The sequence below is a fragment of the Myotis davidii genome, unplaced genomic scaffold (assembly GCF_000327345.1).
Source record: "Myotis davidii unplaced genomic scaffold, ASM32734v1 scaffold184, whole genome shotgun sequence".
NCBI lineage: Eukaryota > Metazoa > Chordata > Mammalia > Chiroptera > Vespertilionidae > Myotis > Myotis davidii.
The window spans coordinates 1802136-1818368 of record NW_006297021.1 but is presented as its reverse complement, the minus strand read 5'-3'; positions in this window follow the sequence as shown (position 1 = coordinate 1818368).

Here is a 16233-nt window from a genome sequence, read left to right as displayed (position 1 = left end):
GAACAATGCTTCTCTGTCTCTGGATCTGTTTTTCTTCATCAGTTTATGTTGTTCATTATAATCTACAAATGAGTGAGATCATGTGATATTTATCTTTCTCAGCATAATGCTGCCTAGGATTCTTGTACTCTTGCTACAACCAATCAATCTGTTTCTTAATGGATAATGTTTCTGTGTGTTTAACAAAACATTTTTATATAATCCAACATTTTATAATCTTCCACAATCCCTATTATTTTTAAATCTACTCTTGAATGTACAATCCACTTGGGATTGCGTTTTGGCAATGTTGAGAGATAAAGGTTTAGACGTGCTGTGTGCTAAGGATTATGATTTTTTTACTACCATATGGATATTCAATGGGCTCTGGACCTTTTCTTGGAGAGCCCATCCTTTTCTATTCAAGGGTCCACTTATATATTGACTTGTTTTTGAGTAGTTTCTGTTATTCCACTTGTCAATATAGTTTTTCAGTACTATATTATTTTATGTATTGCTATTATATACAAAGATACTGTGTCATATAGCTACTCCTGTAACTTTAATATAAGTTGAAGATGAAAGTAATATAAGGCTCTTACCATCTTTTTTTCCTTTTTTTCAAGATTTTCTTGACTAATCTGGGGTCTTTGTATTTCCTGAGAATTCTTGATACAGTTTTTTTAACTTTTTAATCTGTGGGTGGAGAATCTCAATCTTTAAATTTCAAACACTGTGTGTGTTCCATCCACACCCTCCTTTCCCTTCTGATTCTAAGTGCACATCGTAGGACTTCTCACTATCCCACCTGATACTTACCTTACTTTTTCTGTTTTTTACTTTTAGTGCTTCTACTCTAATTTGTTGTTAAACTCAAGTATTCATGTCTCAATTTGGCCATTGTAGACCTAGAATTGTCTTGATTATTTTTTATCTGATTTCCAGATTATTTATTTTCTTGCAAATATTAATCAAATTAATTTTAAAGTTCAATATCTAAAACTTCTGTGTATCTTCCTCCATTGCTTGTCTTTTCTCTCAATTTCCACTTATTTATTGCATCCTCATAGTCATTTTGCATGCCTTTATTTTTTAATGATAGAGCCTGTATAAGAAAAAAAGTCTAAATTCTTTTTGTATTGTTTTCCACTTGAAAGGATTAACTTTTGCTTCTGGTTGGCAGTTTCCAAGGGATAGTTATCTTAATCCAATCAGATATTGAGCTTATTTGGAGCGGGGTTTCATTGCCTGAAAAGCCAGATTTATTTATAGCTCGCCCTACTCTTAGCCAGAGCCTTTGAATCTTCAAAGGAGAGCCTGGAGTCCTTACAATGTTCCCTTTTCTGGAGGCCTCCTTAATCCAATTTCCTTTTTTCGCCTCCAGCACTTTGAAGCTCCTAAATGTCCTGTTCTCCCTGCAATTGCTTCCAAATCTATAAAAGTCTTACCAACTGTTGAACTCTAATCCCTTGGCGTTTCATCTCATTAGCATCCTGCCCCCACAACTCCATGCTAGTCCTTCAAGGGCCTCCAGACAAGTGTATTTCATTTTTATTCTCACCTTTTAAATTGTGCTGATAAGGAAGACTGTTCTGAAACAAGCTCATCCACCATTTCTGAGAGTAACATTTGCATCTACAATCATCTGTAAGCCAGTGTTCTTTGGTATCATTCCCTTGAAAATAAGCATTATTCCAGATAGCGCCAATTTAATAATATACAAGTTTTAGAACAAATGATGTATCAGATGGCCATTCTTCTGATTCATCTCTGTGTTAGAGGCTGAAACCCTCATCTTTGTACACCACGTCTGTGTAACCTGACATGGCTCTGTCCGCTGGAGTTGTATCCACAGCAAATCCTTATCACTTAGAATTAGACTGAAGCAGTTCCTAAAACCACACTTCCTATGGACTGTGTTACCCCATGTGAGCAGCTCCTTATCACTGGTACATTTATAAGTAATTTTTAAAATGAGTCTGCTTTACAGAGAGTTATGTACTACAGGCAACACATTCACATCTGCAGTATCACAGCTGAGCCCAGGGATGCCCTTAAAACTCAGTAATGCACAGGCCTCCTCTCACTGGCCAGAACTTCAAGTAGTGTATCACCCTGTCCAGTTCTTGGAAGAGGAAATGGCCTGTTATGTAGTAACCCATGACTTCACCAGCCATTCAGAGAATTAGAAGGGGTTTGACAGGTAAGTCTGTCTGATAAAGAATCTGTGACGAAGAAGTTTGATGAAGAATTCTGTTGAGGAAATCTTCAGAAGAGGTTTAGACTTCTGATGGACGTGGATCCCAAATGAATCCTCGCCAAAGTATCATAACGCAGAGGTGGCCTCTTGCATTATGTGAGCAACCTGAGCGAGACATTCACCCCGATGCTTGGTTAATGATCCCACTGATGGCGGCCATAACGACAGAATTAGAACTGTACGTGGGCTCAGCCTGCAGATCTTCCTCTCCCTGGGGACGCACTGGCTGCCATCAGCACCAAACTGACAGCTCAGTATAAACCCCCGAGGTGAGGCATGGTGCCCAAATTAGACCCTTGCTAGTCAGGAAGATGGCTGCAGCTTATTCACACTGACTTAAACATTTATTCTGTATATTCTTCTCCACCCGGCATACGTTTTCCAGGCCACCATCCTCGTGCTTCATACTTACCTGCAAATACATCGGAGCATACAGCATGGCTTCGGAATCAGAGACATCTTACATTTACAGATCATACCACACTTTCCAGTGCCCAGAGCAGCCCGCCTGTAAATTATGGGGCAGCTTGCTGAAGACATAGCAGTGGCCCGACAGGCAATACTGTGCAGTGGAATGGGCTCTTCATAGGATGTGCTCTCTGTCCCCAACTTATGGAAAGAACCAGCTCTGTTCCTGCCACAGACATAATAAAGGAGTTCAGGCATGAGTACAGCCTGCTTCCTATGCAATTAAGTATTCCTAAAAAAGAAATGTTTTCTTCCTATCCCTAAACTTCTAGGCTCTGCTTATTGATAAGCCATAGTACTTAAGAAAAACATTCTTTTATAAGTGTGTGGTAATACCCAAAACAGTAAAAAATGTGTAAGCTCATACCTATCCTCATGTTGTAGATCTATTTGTATAATGAATGAAATAGTGTCAATTCCTGGTTACTGATGTATGCCAGAAATTTTCTGGCAAACCTTGTGCTTATCATTCTTACGTTCTTTGTTTCATATTCTTTATATTTTCCCCTCAAAATCTTATCTTACCTAAAACTTTGAATACCTTGACTGTAAGCTTATCTATAGAACACCACTTTTCCTGTATCTTTGATAAATTAAATGATTTTGAATCATTTTCCAAAACTTTGTTAGCAAATATGGTGGTGTGTTGTAATTGTGTTGGGGTATTTCTATTTCTTTTACTTTTTATATGTATTTTTATTGATTTCAGAAAGTAGGGGAGAGGAAGAGAGAGATAGAAACATCATTGATGAGTGAGAATCATTGATCGGCTGCCTCCCGCATGCCCCACATTGCGGGGATAGAGCCTGCATTCTGGGCCTGTGCCCTGACCTGGAATCGAACTGTGACCTCTTGGTTTCTAGGCCGATGATCAACTACTGAGCCATGGCTGCTGAGCTATTTCTATTTCTTAATAGAAATTCTGGAGCACGAGGACACAGTTGTAAGTTCCATATGATTAATGTGGTATCCATCTTGTTGATTTCTCTTCTTCTTATGCACTGTCTGGCCACTATGTTTTGTCACATAATTAATGGACCACGGTGGTACCTGCCTGTGTGGACCCCTGACTCCTCCCCCTCTGTATCACCTACATGTGAGGAAGGAGACAGGCAGCTCTTCCTTGGCTTGGGACTATTTCTGGAGAACTTTTGTACAGGCTATTGTGGTACTTGCTCATTTTAAACATAAATAAACCTGTTTATACAATTTGCCGTGTACTATGTATAACTTAAATGTGCAGGTTTGAATCTGAGTATGATTATAATAAGTGCTTGTCTGCACTTTTGATGAAAATTAGGATGCAAGTCATTTTCCACCCTGTTTATCTTTTATAATTAGAGTACTTTTAAACTACATTCCAAATAAATTTAAATATTTACTTGGATTTTGGATTAAGTTAGGGGCCCGTGTCTCAGTTCTTGCTCATTAAAGGTGGGTTCCTTCAGATCTTCTGACTTTGTGAACATCTTAACTTTTTCTGAAATGGAAGAGGGGTGGTATTTGTTGTAAGAGAAGGAGACGGAGGGAGGGGGGATAGGCATAAAGTGCATTAAGTCACAGGGTCACCGCACCTTGCTAGGCCTTTAGTTCATTGTCGGGATTTGGGCATTTTCTCGGGATGCTGTGAGAGGCTGCTAGGGAGGATTGGACAGGAAAGTAGCCTGATCCTGTGGATATTTTGTGTCTTTGTTGAGGTATAATTGACAGATAAAAAAATGTATAAATTTAAAGTGTACAGTTTAAAGTATATATCTATCTATTTTGATAGATAGATTGTGAAATGATTCCCACAATCAAATGTTCTAACTTATTCATCACCTTACACAGTTAAGATTTTGTGTGTGTGTGTGTGTGTGTGGAGAACACTTAAGATCAGCTCTCTTATCAAATGTCAGTTATGATATACAGTATTATTATATAGAGTTACCTGGCTATACATTAGAGCTCTAGAACTTACTGGCCTTGTGAAATTAAGACTTTGTTTACTTCTCAATGTCACGAGGAGAGAGAAAACAACAAAAGTTTAGATTTTGTTTAGCATAACTTCAGATATTTCTTTACTGTCCCATAGATCTCATGAAGAGGACTGGCCTACCAAATCTGGAATAAAGACTTTGTACTTTCACTTTCTGGTGTCCTTCAGACCAGCCATGTTGCTCCCCTAATCTATAATAATAGAAGCATAATATGCTAATTAGACCGGACAGTCGAACGACCTTTTGAACATCATTCTGGATGTCCTTCTGGACTAAACCACGGCAGCAGGGGTCGAGGCAGAGGTGGTTAGCGGTGATCAATCAGGCAGGCAGAGGTGGTTAGGGGCGATCAGGCAGGCAGGCAGGTGGTTAGGGGTGATTAGGCAGGAAGACGGGTTAGCAGTGATCAATCAGTCAGGCAAGTGGTTAGAGGTGATCAAGCAGGCAGGCAGAGGGGTTAGGGGTGATCAGGCAGGCAGGCAGGTGAGCGGTTAGGAGCCAGCAGTCCTGGATTACAAGAGGGATGTCTGACTGCCAGTTTAGGCCATGTGGGATCAGGCCTAAACTGGCATTTGAACATCCCTCGAGGGGAGGGTTCCCAGATTGCGAGAGGGTGCAGGCCGGGCTGAGGGACACCCCTGTGCATGAATTTTGTGCACCGGGCCTCTAGTATATATATAATTTTTAACATGTTTATTGGTTTCAGAGAAGAAGGGAGAGGGAGAGAGATATAGAAACATCAATGATGAGAGAGAATCATTGATTAGCTGCATCCTACATGCCCCACACAGGGGATTGAGCCCACAACCTGGGCATGTGCCCGAAATTGGAGTTGAACCATGATCTCCTGGTTCATAGCTCAATGCGCAACCACTGAGCCATCAGCCTGGCTGAAATGTACCCTTTGACCAACATCTCCCCATTTTTCCTCAGCCCCAGCCCTGGTAACCATCATTCTGCTCTCTGCTTTTAGGAGCGACTTTCTTAGATACCACATACACGTGAGATTGTGTCGTATTTATCTTTTTATACCTGGCTTCCAACGTAAATGTAAGTGACTGCTCTACTTCTGTGCGGCAGATATGTGGGTATGAACCCAAGGGACGAAGAGAAACATTCAGGCTGCCTTGCAGGGCTCCAGGGGAGACTTGGGCGGGGAAGGGGAGGAGTGAGAGGGGCAGGCCCACTGCATTGTGTGACCTTTTACACTCATGTCCCTGTTCGTCCATACACTCCATCCACCTTGCTTATAACAAGTCACTGCCTTGTCTCATGCTCTTCACACTGGAAACATTCAACTGCTTCTCCAGCAAACATGATCAGTCAAGGCCCTGCTGAAAGAGAAATTTGTCCACAAAGTTTTCTTGATTCCTCCCAAACCTACCACTCTCCACGGGACAGTGTTTTCTGTCCTGACTTCCAAGTGCTAGCCCTGCGAGATCCCCAGAAGTGTTTCATTATTTCTCCTCTTTGCAAAAGCCCTCCAAAGAAGAGCTGGGCCCTCCCCCCAGGCATGGGGAATCTGAGACACAGTGGAAATGGTGCTGTCTTCCGATTGACCCTAATATGGACTTAAAGGTTAGCATTATCTTAAATGTGTCCTGTTGAAAGGGAGATGACAATGGTGTGTATTCTGATAACTTTCTAGTAGTTTATCCTCCTTCTAAAGAACTTAAGCTGTCCTCTCTACTCCGTATTACGGGTATGTGCTCCTCTCTTCTTAGTTCTATTTCTCTTTCTATTTGTACTTTTTTATCTTTATTATTGAGAGTATTACAGATGTCCTTCCCTTCCCCACCCAGTGCTCCCTCCACCTGGTTTCTGCCCCACCCAGGCCTTCACCACCCTATTGTCTGTGTCCGTAGGCAATGCATATATGCATATAAATTCTTTTGTTGATCTCTTTCTACACCTGTCCCTCTGAGTTCTCCTGTTAAATTGTAATGTCATTGTTTTAATAACACAAAGTAATTTAAAATGTATGGTAGAGATAAGTTGATTTAACTTATCACAAGTTAAGTAATTAAAAATTTCTACTTAGCCCAGGGTGATTTAAGCCCTATCTCCACAGCTTAAATTAGGGTTATAACTAGGATTTATGATTAGGATTAAATTTTAGAATTTGATCATATAATATATAATTTATGTGAATTGTGTATTGCATTTGAAAGCTTTATGGTTAACATCTAAATTTCTATTATGATTATTATAACTCTTATGATTATTATTGCTATTGTGCGATTATTTTTAAACCAAAGATTCTAATTACAAAATACTAATTATTTCACATATTTCACAATTTCACTAATTGATGTATGTGTGAAATTTTATGAAATATAGTTAAGTAGAGATGATTAGATTTGAACTTTTCAAAGGGAGTAAAAACAATGCATTTTTCTAGACGAAACCCTACTAATGGCTCTTCCTGTGTTGGAGAAGTATTAGTTTGGGGGAAATTCTAAAATATACCCAGGTTTAACTATAGTTACTCAGCTTTAAAACACTCTATTCCAAAGACCATTTCCAATATTTTCCCTGCAAGTATATGTTAACAGAGCCCATTTTTAAAATGCATAATAAAATAGAAATATCTTTGAGATGCATATAAATATTTCATTTCTAATCTTATCAAATGATTACATTTGAAATGAATGTCTCCTTCAGATCATCAGATTTATGGACCATGTGTGTAATTTAGTTTTGAAGGAATTGGTCATTAAAAGGGCCATTTTGGTTGGTCAGACCATTTCTTTAATTGATCTGTCCAGAACGTCATTACCTCTCCTGGCACTGAGAACGTATACCAGGTTCTGCAGGACTGAGAGAGGGACAGATTCCTTATGTATTTTATTTTTAATTGAGGAAACCAGAGAACAGACTGTGTTATGTTTCCTCTGTTTTGATTGTGCCTACAATTTCAATCTGCTTAAGTTAAAAATGTTTGAATTATTGTTGTAGGTGTCTTATAGTGATAATTGTTAAAACAGTATTAACCTTGAAAGTAGACAGACTCTTTTTTTTCCTTTAGAAGTGGGATACTTTGAAGTGTTTGGACCTAAAAATAACTAGTCAAAAGGGCTAGTCATCATTTTTGTGACACTATTTAGTATATAAACAGTGATGTCTGAAAAACACAGTCTCTTTGTTTTAATATATTTCAATAACCAAGCTGCCTCTTTATTATAGTCAATTCAAAGTATATTTAAGTGTTTTCTAAGTCCTGTATGCAATTCATCTTTGAGGGTCTAAGGATAAATGGGAAACACTGCACAATTTATCCCATGTTCTATTTTGAAATGAATTGGGCAAGAGGGTAGAAGGTAGGCCAAAGAGAAATGCATACACTTATAGAAAATATACATTTAGTAAAAAAAGAAAATCTGAAAAGACCACATGGCAAAAATTATAGTTGAATAGTAAAAAGAAACGGAAACAAATTTTAGTGCAAAAGAGTGAATATAATACATACTACAAATGCCTTAAGTCTGTGATACATTATGAACTATATCTTGATCATCAACACAGAACAGCTAAACACGACCAGTTATAGAATTCATTTATAGATAGCAATATGCTGGGAGCTGGTCCATCCTTGCTGTTTCAAGGGACCTGGCATATATGGCATACTGTTCTTAATATGTTTGCTCACCTTCTTGGCACTATGTGTTTTAACCAAGGACACCTCTCTGAGAAAGGTTGTTTCCCCAGGTAGGGATTTTCCCCTAAAGCTAGGAAGGGAATAAAACCCCTTAACTAAGTGCCAGGCGGGTATTTAGAGACAGAACCTAGCAAGAGAACCTGGCTAAAGAACTTAGAGACAGAACCTGGATAGAACATGGCAAGAGAACCTGACTAGAACCTGGTGACTGAACCTGGCTGGAGAACCTAGTGAGAGAACATGGCTACAGAACCTGGCTGGAGAACCTGACAAGAGAACTCGGCTATGATGATCAACTGAATGCTGCCTCCGAGTGTTTCCCTCTTTGCTGACTCGGTCCACACCTTGGGGAACCCCTGGACCTGCTGGGGTTGGACCCCAGCAACAATACCCTAGTAAATAGAAAGGAAAACATGTTTCCTTTGATTCTTACCTATAATAAAAAATCTTATAGTTAGGCCCCTCATGAGGAGGCAGCTTATTAATTAGGGAATATGAGCTCTGACTTGATCCAACAATTAAAGTTACAGAGATTTGCATGTGGCTTCTGTTAATGTGTATGTCTTTCTTGTTTGTTTTGTTTATTTGTTATAGGCATTGTCTTTTAAAATAACTCTTCAGTCTAACCACCCCAGATTACTAATAACTGCTGTTCTACTCTCAGTCTCTCTGAATTTCATTATTCTGAGTAACTTACATATGTGGATTATCTAATATATGTCTTTTTGTATGTGGTTTATTTCACTTAGTTTTAGGTTTTCAAAATTCATAAGTGTTGCAGCATGTATCAAAATTTCATTTGTAAGTCTGAATAATATTCCATTGTATTATATATTACTAGAGCCTTGGTGCATGAATTCATGCATGGGTGGGATCCCTCGGCCTGGCTAGTGATTGGGGCCAATCAGGGCCCATCCTACCCAGTCCTAATCAGGACAATCGGGGCCAAACGGTTGTCCGGCCAAGGGGTGGGACCGCGAGAGGTTGACTGTCGGAGCACACTGTCCACCAAAGGGCAGCTCCTGTGTTGAGCATCTGCCCCCTGGTAGTCAGTGGATGTCATAGCTACCAGCCAGTTGGCCAATCATCTGGTCGTGCAGTCCTATCAGTCACTTAGGCTTTTCCCCTGCCAGCCTGATCAAAGCCGAATCCTCACTCTCCCCCTGCCGGCCCAATTGCCCCTAACTGCCCTCCCATTCCTGCCTGGTCACCCCTAACTGTCCTCCCCTGCAGGCCATCTCGCCCCTAACTGCCCTCCACTGCCAGCCTGGTCCTTCCCCAACTACCCTCCCCTGCCGACTCAGTCACCCCTAACTATCCTCTCCTGCTGCCCCGGTTTCCCCTAAGTGCTCTCCCCTGATGGCCTGATCCCCACAACTGCCCTCCCATGCCGGCCATCTTGTGGCTGTGGGCACCACCATCTTTGAGGGTGTGACAGTCAATTAGCATATTCCCTCCTTATTGGCTGTGGGTGGTGCCATCTTTGAGGGCGGGGCAGTCAATTAGTGTATTCCCTCCTTATTGGCTGTGGGCACTACCATCTTTGAGCAGCATGAAGGTCAATTAGCATATTCCCTCTTTATTAGATAGGAATATTTGGTTTATCTGTTCATTCAACATTGGGGATTTGAATTATTTTCTCCTTTGGGCTAATGTGAGTTTTACTGCTATAAACATTGTACATCTATCCATTTGAACCTATGCTTTCAAATTTGGTATACACCTTCAAGTGGAATTTCTGGGTCATATGGTAGTTTTATGTTTAATTTTGTGAGGAACTACCTTATGTTAGCCACAGAGGCTAAACCATTTTACATTCCCACTAGAATGCAAAGGGTCCCGATTTCTCTACATCCTCACTAACAGTTATCATTTCTTTATTATACTTTTTTTACCATAGCAATCCTATCAACTTTACTGTGATGCTTGAATACATTATTTAATTTCACATAAACTTTCAAATCAAGTCTTAAATGAAGTTATATACATAGAAAGGAACACCTAAAAAGATTTGAGGAAAAATAAAATTAGGAAAATTAGCACTTGCAGTTTTTAAAACATTCTTAAATATATGCATGTATAAGCACACGTACACATATATATCGCCCATGTATTTTCACACAAATCTTTTGCCAAAAAATATCTTATTTTTAGTTCTATCATCTGTATTTTCTTGGCATTCATTTGCTAATATTTTTAATAAGAGACTATTGCTACATATCAGGCAAGTTATAGAGGTAGTTAAGAGAAACGTAATGTTTCTGTACTTCTGTTTCATCAGCGAGAAAATACATGTGACCCATTTTAAGGGATATTTTTGTTCCAAGTTAACATAACAATGAGGAAACCACTAACCATAGTTTCTGCCCTTCACGCTCTATGACAGATCTGAAAATGATGGGCAAATGAACTCAAATGAACGCGGGGATTTTACATGGTCTGTGAGTGTCTCTGATCCCTGTTAGTTTTATTACTTTATTTTTTGTTAAACGATAGATTAAGTCAATAGCCAGTAATTTTCCAATGCCATCTTTTAATAATTAAACACATTTTTAATTCAAAACTTAATTCATTTAATGAAATGGAGAATATTCTTTTTTTAAAATGTATCTTTATTGTTAAATATTTATTCTTAATTCTCAGATCAATGGGAGTTTTCAACACTGATGATAACGCTGTAGCTTGGATGAAATGTGATAGTCCTATCTTACGGACTAATTTTCCCCACAACAGTAAACACCTTTCATTTGCTTATGCATTTACAACACCTGTTGAACTAGTTTGGATTGCTATAACAGAATGCCACATCCTGGTTGGCTGAGGAGTAAATACATATTAATTTCTCACAGTTCTGGAGGCTGAGAGGTCTAAGATCAAGATGCCCTAGAGTAGATTGACAGTTTGGTGAGGCTGTAGCTTACAGATGGCTGTCTGCTTGCTCTGTCCTTACAGGGCAGAGAGAGAGAGAGAGCAAGGTCTCTGGTCTCTGCATGTAAGGGCACTAGTTTCATCATGAGGAACCCCACCCCATCTGAGCCTAATCACCTCCAAAGGCCCTAAATGTTAATAACTTCACACTGGGGATCAAGGCTTCAGCATATGCATTTGGGAAGAATGCAAACATTCGGTTCAGTACACCTGTTCTGCTCCATCTCTGCTCTGTTCACTTCAAGAATGTGGACAGTGATTCTTACAGTCTATTTGTAAACGTGTTAAATGAGAATACTGATTTCTTCTAGCAACTGATCTAAAATCATTATAAAGCTGTTTTTATATTTTCCATGTTTTATTTTATTTTTTTATTTTTACATATATTTTATTGATTTTTTACAGAGAGGAAGGGAGAGAGATAGAGAGCTAGAAACATTGATGAGAGAGAAACACCGAACAGCTGCCTCTTGCACATCTCCTAGTGGGGATGTGCCCGCAACCCAGGTACATTCCCTTGACCGGAATCGAACCTGGGACCTTTCAGTCCGCAGGCTGACGCTCTATCCACTGAGCCAAACCGGTTTCGGCTATTTTTCATGTTTTAAATATGAATAGTATCATGTATTCTTTGAAGGCAGTATATCCTTTATAAATATTATTCATATTAAGCACAATATTTTCACTTTATTCTGTCACACTTCTGATGTGATATGCAAATTTATTCTCTTCATTGAACATTGGGTTATTCTTCATCTTTGTCTTCATGCCATATTATAAAAGAAAAAAAATCAGAAGACTGTGTGTGGGTAGTGGTAAAAGTAGGTTTACAGTTGTTGGTATGGAAAATAATGCGGTCATTAGTAAATAGTAATACAAGAATGAACTCAGTATTTCACCCACTCACAACTGTAAACCTACTTTTCCCCACCTTGTATATGTTCGGTATCAAGGTAGATTATACAATTAGTCTTTAATTTTAAAAGAAATATAATATTTTATTCTCTTCTTTCTCTCATTTTCATTATTTTATGCCATTTGGTTCTTAGGAAATTTGAGAATTCTGAGAATATGAATCAAAAAATAAAAGAATTACATTGTTTAAACAAGATTAATAGCATAACCACAAGTCTTTTATTTAAATATTTTTATTGACTTTAAAGAGAAAGGGAGAGGGAGAGAGAGTTAGAAACATCAATGATGAGAGAAAATCATTGATCAGCTGCCTCCTGCACACCCTCTACTGGGGATCTAGCCCACAATACAGGCTTGTGCCCTGACCTGGAATCAAACAGTGACCTCCCTGTTCACAGATCTATGCTCAACCACTGAACCATTCCAGCTGGGCCACAGGTCTTTTTAATACAGAAATTAAAAATATATTTTTTCATTTAATATGTAAGATATATAGTTATAGCTTTCATTAACATTTCCCATTATTATTCTTTTGTAACATTTTTGCTCTATTCTTTAGAGATATGACCCCATAATTGTATGGCTCTCTGTATCTCCTGGCCATCAGTGTAGAACAAATTATTCCTGTTTCAGTACTTCAATAATGAGCTGTCAGCCCATAATCCTTGCTGTTGAAGGGCTGTGAGAAATGATTGGATCCCTGGTGATATGACCTCAATGCCATTTAAAGCTTGCCCTTACAAAAGAGTATATGCTGTCTCAGAAGCTCTCATTTCTCTTAGCTTTTTTTTATGTTGCATAATATCATGCACATGCATAATTCAAAGTGAAAATAAGTTCAGCGGTAATCATATACACATAGAACATTTATTAAGCACTATTTATTTTGAACACTAATTATTATGGAGAAATATTGATAGCATCTTAATTTTTATTTATAAAATTCAAAATGAATTATTGGGGCTGCTGATTTTCAGTTGCAACATGGTAGACATGTTTGCCTGCTAAGACTATTATTTATTTGTTTAAATAGCATGCCTTTGATTGTGTTAAAACAAATACAAATATCCACCTAATGAGTTTACACCCACGAGAGTTTCTTTTGCCACTGTGTGTGCGCAAAGCAGAAAGGTTATTTATTAGTTAGGGTTCCACCAGAGACAGAGCCCATAGAGGAGTGATGGCGTACCTATGACACGCGTGTCAGAGGTGACACGCGAACTCTTTTTTTTGGCTGATTTTTCTTTGTTAAATGGCATTTAATATATAAAATAAATATCAAAAATATAAATCTTTGTTTTACTATGGTTGCAAATATCAGAAAATTTCTATATGTGACACGGCACCAGAGTTAACTTAGGGTTTTTCAAAATGCTGACTCGCCAAGCTCAAAAGGTTTGCCGTCACTGCCGTAGAGTGTATACACTACAAGTTCTATTGCCAGAAATGGGCTTACAAACTGAGTTGGTGAAACAATGCTAAAATTTATAGGGCAGGCCATCAGAAGGGCAGCCTGGAAGTCACAGGCAAGAACTGAAGCTGTAGTCCATAGCAAATTCTTTTCCAGAAAAATCACAATTCTTCCCTTAAGACTTTTAACTGATTGAATAAGGCCTACCCAGATGATCTAGGACAGTGGTCAGCAAACTGTGGCTCGTGAGCCACATGAGGCTCTTTGGCCCCTTGAGTGTGGCTCTTCCACAAAATACCACGTGTGGGCGTGCACGTACAGTGCGATTGAAACTTCGTGGCCCATGCGCAGACATCGGTTTTCGGAAAGGAGATGGACGAAACAAGTACACAAGACGAGTGTGGATGGGAGAGTTGGAAGGGGTCGACCTCAGCGAACGTACCTCAATCAGATTGAGGACGTGTTTAGCAAAGGACAGCTTAGGAGTACCCTCATTAAGTTAATAACAATGTACCTACCTATATTGTTCAAATTAAAAAAATTTGGCTCTCAAAGAAATTTCAATCATTGTACTGTTGATATTTGGCTCTGTTGACTAATGAGTTTGCCGACCACAGATCTAGGACATTGTCCTTTACTTAAAGTCAGCTCAGTATTGACCATAATCACATCTACAAAATACCTCCACAGCAGCACCTAGAAGAGTTGTTCAATTAAATAGTTGGGGACTAGAGTCTAAAGAGTTGACACAGAAAACTGACCATTATAGGTTACTTCTGGTTTTATAGGGTGAGCATTCACTTGATATATAAACGAGGAAACTCTAAGTGCTTAAACTCAACTCTTCATGAGCTCAATTCATATCACAGGAGGTGCCATAAGATCTTAAACATTTTCCTCCAACTATTCAAGGTCCATATTATGGTCAGATATATTTCAGTACTACTTATAAACTTCAAGATCTTAGGACTAGTACATGCTCAAAGTTTTAGCCTATTTTATATATCACATTTTGACCAAGATTTAGATAGGATTATGAAGTAGAACTTAATTGTTTTTATGACCATATAACAAAAATAAATTCGAATCAACTAATGTCATGGACAGTATTCCAGTTTAAATCATTCTTCTGTATGGGTCATGTACATAAATTAAACATATAAATAAAAAATAACAAAGGACACTTTTATAAATAATATAAGGACACTTTTATGGGTCAGTGCATATAAGGACACTTTTATGGCCTAAATAGATGACAAAGAAATGTACAAAATTAATATTTCACTTAAAAATTTCACGATTTATTAGGTTAGTGGACAAAGGCTGAGGTGGGATTTCTGGCTTTGGAACCTCAGTACAAATGGTAGAAAACCTTATGCTTCAACTTTTTCTGTTTTATTTTCCTTTAAATAAGCTTATATTTTAAAAAATCTTGTGGTAAATCCCTAAATCCCTCTTTTTTTCTTTATAGTCTGTATTAGTTTTCTATTGCTGCATAACAAATGATTGTGAATTTTGCTGCTAAAGCAACACACATTTATTATCTACAGTTTCTGTGGTCAGGAGTATAGATTACAGTTTTGCTGGGTCCTTCGCTCAGGATCTGTCTAGGCTAAAACCAGGGTGTCAACCAGGGCTGTCACCTCATCTGAGGCTCAGAGACCTCTTCCCAGTATCCTGGTTGTTGTCAGAATTCAGCTCTTTGTGGTTATGGAAATGAGGTCCCATTTTCTTGCTGGCTATTGGCGACAGACTGCTCTCAGCACCTAGGGGTCAACCTGGGGCCCATGCCACCCAGCACCCTCCATAGATGGGGTGCTGGGGCTGACCGGCAGACCCTGACAGATGGATGAATGATGGCTCTGACACATGTTTCTGTGAAAGAGAGGCTAAGGGACTGCCTGGCTATAGCCACCAAGTAGCTTCGTGCGCCCGCCTCCTGTGCCTGTTATTGTCACAACAGCTTGAATTAAAATTAACTATTAGATACTATCCGCAGGGTAAGCATCCTTGAGAAAGCACATGCGTCTGTCCTGTCCTTTAAGCAACAACGTGTCTAAGTAAACGCCCAGGGGATCGGACTTGTTTTGAAAAGTCAAGGCAGGGGCTGCCGCCTTCAGCAAGGTTCCCCCAGAGGCCCCTGACCTTTCGGAGAATCCTCCTTACAGACACTCCAACCAAGTCCCATGCTTCCCCACAGTGGGGCACAACATACTGGCTTTTTTCTTAGAGGCTCGGAGGAAAAGCTCTTTGGCTGTGAATGTGTCTACTCCTTTGAGTTTCTTTAAGACTCACCTGATTAGGTCAGTCCCATCCAAGATTATCTCTCTTTTGGTTAATTCAAAGTCAACTGATTAGGGGCTTCGGTTATACCTGCAGAATACCTTTTGCCAGTGAAAGGAATCTAAACATGGGAGTGATATCCTATCATAGTCACAGGTCCTTTCCACACTCAAGGGGAGGAGATTATGCAAGGGATGATTGATTTTAGAAATTAGCCTGCCATATATTATAAAATAAAATTTCCTAGTATCTACACTAATAAAAGACAAAAATGGTAATTGGCGTACGACGCTACCCTTTTCATTGGCTAATCAGGGCTATCTGCAAATTAACTGCCAACTAAGATTGGCAG